Below are 9266 nucleotides of genomic sequence, written 5' to 3'. Positions count from 1 at the left end.
TTTTTTTCAAATCAAAATAGTGCAAAAGCACATGTCGAAAAAACACTTTATCGCGTTCCATTTTTCACAAAGCAAAAGAAATTGTTGTTTAGGAAAATAATTGTGTATGCTGACTGAATGTTATCGAGAAATGTCGAAATTAATCACAAACTACCTGTTTCGTTAGTAATGACTACTAGAACTGTTTGCATTGCCATCTAACATTTGCGGGCGGAAACTAAGTTAAGGTCCTAATATATATTATGTTTTTATAATGCGTCAAGGAGTTCGATCTATTTTCTAAATTATATGTTTGTGTTATCTTATTATTGAGTTCCGCTAATTCCGACGGATTTTGTATTATTTTGCTTGGTTTCACATGCAGTATTTCGTTTTTATTTTTAATTGTGTTTATGTATTCTTGTTCTAATGTTATATTGTATTTTGGTATGTGTTTGTATTAAAATGCTTCTTATGATACTTCGCGCTTGTAATATAATATCTTTAACTGTTAATCTATATTGATCTCTAATGTTTATAATTCCTGTTTTGTTAATTTTTTTGTAAAATATCTTTTCCCGACATTGAATGTGAGCGATTTGCTCGCTACGGGTAGAATATAACCATGCGTTTCTTTGTGTTAAAGCAATTATAAAGGTATGGTTAGCTGAAATATATTTTGTATGGCAGTTTTTTATGCTCCTTAATGTTGTATATATTTGAATTTCACAGGGTGATTCTGTATTAATTCTGAATATTGCGTTTCTCTGTGGGCAAGTATACTGATTCTTAAATTTTATACATTCCGCTAGTTCGTTTTCATGTAATATTAGATAAGTGTTTGTCTCTTGACTAATTGCGATTTTGGTGTGTAATATCAGTTAATGCAAAAATATTATCGCGACTATGTACAGGAAAAGGGTGTATGTGTATTATTTCATATGTAGGATAAGTTATAAGAGGTAAGTTTAAAATAGTAAAGATATTTTTATCTCTATAATATGCGCTAATTATGCAGAATTTCTCTATTTCTAACCAGTTTTTTTTCTTAAGTGTAAACGGGAAGTGTGTGCCTTTTAGTATATGAATTGATATTTCCTGTAGTTGGGATACGATGCTGTCTATCGGTGTTAATCTTGTTGGTAAGTTCCCTGATTTTATTTTATCTAGATAATTGATTATGTCATCCTGATCGCGTATTAGATCGTCAAGTAAAGCGTTGAGTATAGTAAAGTGTTCGTCTATTTGTTGCCTTAGTGTGAGTCCGGCTTCGCTCGTATGAGCTGCGTTATGCTATTCTATATTATTTTTTCATTAGTGTCCAATGTTTTTTCGAGGTTGTCTAGGTGGTTGACTGTTGTATTAATAATTTTTAATTGATTCGTTATCGCATGTTGCAGAATTTCTTGTTTATTATAGATTTCTAATAGAAATTATCTAATAGATTTAATTATTCGTTTATCGTTTTCTTATCGTTTGCGTCCATTATACCGAAAAGTGATTTTGCTACTGTATCTATTCCGTCTATTATTCCTCGTTTTGCGTATGTCAGAGTTTTGTATATGCTATGTATTAGTTCCGTCATGTTGTGTATACGATCTAGATTTTTCTGTACTACTTCACGTAAGTTATCGCACATTTGCCATATAGTGCTTGTCTTCTTTTTTGGTTACAAATTCTTTCTGTGCTATCAAGGTACCTTTATATTTTGTTACGTCAAATGTCTATTGTATGTATATCCATTTTAATGACTGTTTTTCATGTTGAAGCTATTTGGTGTAGTTGCTTGTGTATCGTAATATATACCAGGTGTGTGTGTGTGTGAACTTGTTGATTTCATATGGTCTCTAATTTCGGCCCATTTATCCTGGGACTGGCACTTCTTACCAGACTGAATGCCCTGTAAGTATTGGGGTCATGTGTTTAGATAAATATGATATCTTTTTCCTTTTCCTATCGCGTTTCGCGTAGGATAAAATTGCCTCCTTCTTTTATTTTAAGGTGTTTGTTTGTTCGCGAGGGGCTACTTGTTTCAGTCTTAGTTCAGTTCTTCACTAGGATAACATGTCGCCTGCCAGAGTTTCCTGTCTTATGTGTTCCGCGGTAGCGTTTTTTAAGTTCATGTACTTTTCATTTACGTACGGTTTTCAGTGTGATATTTTTACATTTTTATTTATTTATTCAGTGGGATTGTCCGGATTGTTCCGGATTCTTTCTGCCTACGGAACATTTCCCGTCCCCCGACGTGCCGGTGATCTTATACGGAGCGGAGGCACGTCGTCTTCCGACGGGCCACGATGATGGTAGGGCTGAATTGGGACCTTTGTCCCAAATGGGAGCTTCTCTCGGACCGTCCTTCGGGTCAGAATTTTATGGTCGTGGCAGGGGTATGCCGAATTTTAGGTGAGTTTTTTAATTTTCTAAATATAATTTTATGCGGTTCGCGTGCGTATGAAATGTTCGTCAGCCGCGTTTTATTGTATAGTTCTCGTTAGGGTGTTTTTCGATTATTTCGTAAGGTCCTATCCACATAGCGTCTAACTTCTTTGATCTTCCTCGTCGTACTGTCTCGTCATGTAATAGTACCTGATCTCCTATATCTAGTACATTCTTTTTAGTGTTTCGATCATAGTATTTTTTACTTTTTCTTCTTTGACGTTTGCTCCCGGGCTATTTGATTCGTTGCTCGGAGCCGTTGCTTTATCTCCTGTGCATAATCCTCAATACTATACGTAGTTTTTGGCGCTACTAATATGGATGATGGTAAGGTTGTCTGGTGTCCGTATATCAGTTCAAATGGAGTATAATTTGTTGTAGAGTGAGGACTCATATTGTACGTAAATATTGTGTATGGGATCCATTCGTTCCAGTCTGTTTCGTCGTTATTAATATAATGTCGAAGGTATTCCGCGAGTGTTCGATGTGATCTCTCCAATGCTCCGTTACTCTGCGGATGGTATGCTGCAGTTTGAATTTTTTCTATTTTTAATAGTTTACATACCGATTTGAAAATTTTACTAAGAAAATTTGTTCCTTGATTTGTTAATACTTTTTCTGGTATTCCGTATTCTAATATTATTTTTTCTGTGAATTCTATCGCGACGGTGAATTCTATCGCTTCTTGATTCGATATAGGGATAGCTTTACTAAATTTGATCAAAGCGTCCTGGAATGTTAAAAGATATTTGTTCCCATTTTTTGTCATGGTGAGAGGTCCTACTATATCTAATTCACATTTCTCGAATGGTTTAGTGTGTCTGTGATAATCATTGGCGCTTTTTTCTGGAGGCTTAGCTTATTTTTTTTGGCATAGTTCGCATTTCTTTATGTATTGTGTTACGTCTTTTGTTATTCCTCTCCAGTTGTGTTTTAGGCGTATTCTATTTAATGTACATTGTACACTCTGATGTCCTCCTAATAGTGCGTTATTGTACTCATATAAGATTTGTCTTTTTTCTTCTTCAGTATAGCTGTCTGTATCCTCTTCGTTTTCTTCCTCTTCTTCTTCTTCCGTTTCGTTTGTCTTGTCTGTCTCATGTGAAGCGTTTACTTGTATTATTGATACCGGAGGGTATCTGCTTAACGCGTCAGCGTTTACGTTTGTCTTCCCTAATTTATGAATTATCTCGTAATCGTATTCTTTTAATTTTAATCTCCATCTTATTAATCTGGATCCAGTGTCTGTAACGTTGAACAGCCAGACTAGTGGTTTATGATCCGTTATGATTTTAAATTTGGTTCTGTAGATGTAATGTCTGAAGTGTTTTACGGCCCAAACTATCGCTAATAACTCTTTTTCAGTTGTATTGTAATTGTGTTCCGCACGCGATAATACGCGGCTCGCGTAGACTATCGGGTTGTCTGCTCCTATTCGGCCTTGCAATAATATAGCTCCGACAGCATGGTCGGATGCGTCAGTCGTGACCACAACTTCTTTTTTTAAATCTGGGTATGTTAGTACCGGTGCGGTGGCCAGTTTTTCTTTTAGTTTATAAAATACCATTTGTTGTTCTTTGTTCCATTCGAGTTTTTCATCCTTTCTAGTTAGTTTGGTTAAGGGTCGTGCTATTTTTAAGAACTAAAAGAAATAAAAACTCTTCTTGAGTATAATCAATATTAAATGTAAAGGACAATAAGAGTTAAAGCACAGTTCTAATAGTGCTATTAAAACTATTAAAAATAGTGACTCAATCTCCAATGAGAAGAAATTTATTAATCATCAAACAATCAAACGCGTTTCGGTTTAACTTCACAAACTATCTTCAGTGATTACAAATAAAAAATGAATTATATTTAAATATCACAAATGTAAGGTCGCAAATAATCGGTATAACAAAGGTTGTTGTTACAAAAGTTGTCGTTACAAAATTTGCTTACGGAAATCGGTAGCACGAACGCAAACAAATACAAATAGTCATTAAGACAAAGAAATCTCTCCTAATAACAACCTTTGTTATACCAATTATTTTCAACCTTACGTTTGTTACATTTAAATATAATTCGTTTTTTATTTATAATCACTGAAGATGGTCTGTGAAGTTAGACCGAAACGCGTTTGATTGTTTGATGATTAATAAATTTCTTCTCATTGGAGATTGGGTCACTATTTTGAATAGTTTTAATAGCACTATTAATAGAACTATGCTTTAACTCTTATTGTCCTTTACATTTAATATTGATTAAAAAATAGGAAAAAGAGCAATTCGAGTTCAAGCACAGGACTAATAGCACAGGACTATGTACCATATGGGTAAAATCTTCCTTGTGTTAGGAAATTATGTAATATTTTAGCTTTACTTTTAGTTGAGCTCAACAAAGGTATTTTATATTGTCTGTTTTAATTATTTATTATATTTCAATTTTACTTACTTTTATTTTATTTTATGATTTTTTATAGTTATGACGGCTACTTCTTAATATTATTGTAATTTGACTACTTAATATTATTTCGGTAACGGTCTTGTCAGCTTTAATATTGCGATTAACATTTATATCATTTTAATCAGGTCTTTAATTAATTGTAATGCGTTCGTATTGTAATTCTTGAGTTTTTATTATCACTGAAGAAGGTTCATGATTGAGCCGAAATGTCTGGTTATTTATATTGATTATTTATGTTCAATAAATATTACACGATTTCCTAACACAAGGAAGGTTTTACTCATATGGTACATAGCACTATTAGTCCTGTGCTTGAACTCGAATTGCCCTTTTTCCTCTTTTTTTATTGATATCTTCGCTTGTGAGTTCTTATTTCTTTCTATAAATAATTAATATTGATTATTTTTTAGAAGTTTTCAATAAATCTTCGATAGTATCCTACGAGCCCTATAAACAATTGAATGTCTTTAGTTTTTGCGAGTTTCGGGAAATTTGTTATAGCTTCTATTTTTTTTGGATCCGGTAGGATTCCATTTGCCGAAATTATATGCCCCAGGTATGTTTCTTCCTTTCTGAGGAACTCACATTTGTTTGGTTGGAGTTTCAAATTATATTGCCGTATTCGCTGCAGCACACTAATAAGTTTTTCGTTATGATCTTCCAGGCTATTTCCATATATGACTATGTCTGTCCAAGCATACTAAACATTTTAGGCTTTGTAGTCCCGTTAGAATAGTATTCATAAGTTTTTGGAAGGTAGCTGGTGCATTTTTTAATTCGAAGTGCATTCTATTGAATTCGTAGTGCCCCGTGGATGTTGAAAAAGCAGTTTTACATTTATCTCTTTCCGCCATTCGTATCTGATGATATCCAGCCGCAAGATTCAGTGTAGAAAAATATTTGACGTTTCCTAGCTGATCCAAGATGTGGCTGATATTAGGTAGAGGGAAGGAATCCCCAATAGTTAGGTCGTTTAGTTTTCAGAAATCAATTACGATTCGTAATTTTGTTTTTCCCGTTGCATCCGTTTTCTTAGGTACGGTTAATAACGGTGCATTCCATTGACTACTACTGGCTTGTATTATTTTATTATCGAGCATTTCTCGTTGTTTCGAACAGCCCTAGGATGGAGAGCGGCCAGTTCGTAATGCTAGACGCGGCTCGATGTCTCCTCGTCGCGTGGAGACCGCGGGCTTCGTCGCCGATAGTCCGCTATCTAGCGGCCTCGTAAGATGATGTGCAAGCGACTCTCGATATCCTTAGGGAGGCGAGAGTCTCGTCTCCGCGTGTCGTGGGTCGCCGACTCGGATTGAGCGAGCTGTCTCACTACCTGCGGTAGTGCACCGCTTTCAAGCGCCTCCGCGCTAGGAGAAGTCCCCCTTGTCGGAGGGATAATAATAATGTCGCGTGTGCGACGGAGACTAAGTCTCGCAGGGACTTAGTTGCGAGTGTAACTCGCGGGCTAAGTCCCGCATGCGACGGAGACTAAGTCTAGTGTCGACTTAGAGGCGAGCGTGGCTTGCGTAAAAGCTGCGCCCCTGGCAGCAAGGTAAAGGCGAGCGGAGCTATAGCGAGCGTGGCTCGCGTGAGTGTTGCGTCCCTGGCAGCGCAGTAATAGCGAACGTGGCTCGCATGAGAGCTGCCTCACTGGCAGCGGAGCAATAGCGAGCGTGGCTCGCTTGAGAGTTGCGTCCCTGGCAGCGGAGCGCTAGCGAACGTGGCTCGCGTAATAGCTGCGTCCCTGGCAGCGGAGGAGTTCTCGAAGAGAACGAAGACTCGCGCGAAGTCGTGAGCCCGACAGTAACGTGTTCTATCGAACTGATGCCCGGTATATGCAATACGGAAAATATCGCGAAGAGAAGTGTCCACCGCGGTGGAGGTAATCCGAGGTTCGAGGTAATCCGAAATGGTCACGCGAATCCTTCTCTCAGACGCCGAACGTATTGAGAAGGTGGAGATCCGTGGAGTTACCAAACCATTTTGTACCAAAAAAGCCAACGTGTCATAGACACTCTGAAGGCAATGTGCAAGAGCACTCAAAAGGCGATATCCAGCTAGGTGGAGTTCAAAAGAATACCTCAACGAGGCAGTGACCTGATGTGCGACCGCAGTCAAAAGGCCTAGAGCTGTCGCCCGCGGTGCCTTATATTGGCGCCGAACCGAAATTTAACCGCGAGCGACGGCGCGAAGCAGCGGCGAGCGGTATCCGCCCGCGAGCAGAACATGCCTGGCTCACGGCCGCCCGCCGTACTCTGTCCGTGCGGATGACAGCGTCCGTACGGAACACTCATATTTATTTATCTACCTCTTTCTTATGCTGCTCTGATAGGCGATAAGGTCGCATGTTTACCGGCGCGGCGTCACTTCGCGTGGCAATCTGATGCTTTACGACCGCAGTATGCGTAAGGCTGTCTCCTTCGAAGAATATGTCATTGTATTCCTCGCAAACCTCGCGTATTATTTTTTCCTCTTTTTTATTTAGATGCTCCAACCTTAACTGCTGATTCAATATTTCTGTTCGTGCTAGCAGGGGTTTATTATTTTGTCCTGTAGTGAGTACGTTTATCTCTACGGTGTTATATTCCAGAGTGTCCTCTAATATTACGTAAGGTGTGTTTATCTCGACAGGGTTGTCAGTAGTATTAATTATTATTGCAGGACACGTATAATTGTCAGGTTCTATTAGGCAATTCCCAATAAAAATATCCTGTGAGATTTCTTCGGCTGGGATTATTCCTACTTGGTTTACATTCACCGCGGCGCGTATTATTACTTCGCTACGCGCGGGGAGATTGTATTTTTGATGTAGTATTAATAGTAGACTTTGTCCGGAAATCGTCATTGTTTTTTCCCGATAATCGAATTTAGCACGGTGTTCGCGGAGGAAGTCTATTCCTAAGATCCCCTTATATTCGATTGGAAAATCTCGTACCACGAACAGTTCAAATTTTCGACGCTGTTTTCCTAAGCTGACTATAGCGTTTATTTTTCCTATAGTGTAAGCTTTATGTCCGGTGATACCCGTTAATGTCAATTTTTTAGCAGTCATAGGGGCATCATCGTGCAAAGTCGTATTTTTATGAGGCTAATGGCTGATCCTGTATCAACGAGAAATGGTATTTTCTTGCGTTGGGCCTCATTTTTGGGGCAAAATTACTAAGTCAAATCCGGCGCTGCTATGCAAATTTCGCCTGATTTGGTTTACGCGGTAGTCGCGCACGTGACTTTGCTCTTTTTTTTGTTTCTTTCCTCTTGGTGATTGTTGAATCTGACGTTCTCGTTTCTGCAAGATGTCGATGATTTATTTGTGTCTATCGCGGTGATAGTCACTGGGCTCGAGTGTCTACGGCAGTCGCTCGCGGTGTCCGGTGTCCCGGTGGTTTCCCGTGTAGATGTCAATAGTCATCACGAGTGTGCCCGTTTTTCTTGCAGTGCAAGCAATGCTTATCCGTAGAGTTTATGCGAGTCCGCGTTTCGGGTTTTGGTAATGAGAACCGATTTGCATATCGGCTTGACCGACATTCGAGTCCGTAGTGTCCTAGTTTTCCACATTTGGAGCAGTTGATGATTCTGTCATTCCTTGCGTATGTTAAAGGTTTTTGTCTTACGGGGAGTTTCACGCTTCCCTGCACCTGTTCTTCTGAGCTGACGGCGGAAATCGCCTCGTGCAAGGTATTATAATTTTGTGCTCGTACCACCGTTCTTATGTCATCACGTAAGCCTATCTGATAATTTTGAAGAGCCTGTGGTTGAATCGTTTTTAATATTGTTCGTTTCTGGTCGTTTGTATATTTTCGTTCGTCCACTAACGTTTGATAAAATTGCATCGCAAATTTGTCAACTTGCAAGCCATATGCTTGTGCGTTGTCTCCTATTTGTTCAGCGAATTGAAATCTAACTGTAAATGAGTTATACTCTTTTGCGTCGAGTAGCAAATCTCTAGTTCTCGTCTTAATTGTTCGAAGTTCTGGATATCGCGGGTGTCAAAGTCGATCATGGCTTTTACTTTTAGTTTAGTACACAAGATGGCCTCTAATAACGCGGGTTCGTCCGCGGGATCTATATCATTTACGGCATAAGAGCTCGCGTTTAGAAATTCTTGTAGCCTACTCTGTGAGGAGCCGTCGAACTCCGGTATTAGGTTTCTAGCTTTCTTAAGCTGTAAATAGTTGTTAGCACGTGAGTGTCGGTTTCACACGTCGTTTGCTGTCCGTTCGTACGTAATGTCCATATTTATTGGTCTCGCGTTAAGGTGCCTATCTGTATTAAGAGCATTTATTTGCTCGGTCATATGACAGATCTAATGCCGTATTTGGTTAATTATATCGAGTAGTAACTCGTCGCGGCTGGGTCCGAGTAGTCCATCTGACTCATCGGGGGGCGCGATGTCTCGTGCCTGTTCGTTA

Source organism: Odontomachus brunneus, unplaced genomic scaffold, assembly GCF_010583005.1.
Source record: "Odontomachus brunneus isolate Ranch 3 - 2012 unplaced genomic scaffold, Obru_v1 Obru_scaffold_323, whole genome shotgun sequence".
Taxonomy (NCBI): domain Eukaryota; kingdom Metazoa; phylum Arthropoda; class Insecta; order Hymenoptera; family Formicidae; genus Odontomachus; species Odontomachus brunneus.
Note: the sequence above shows the minus strand (reverse complement) of the source record.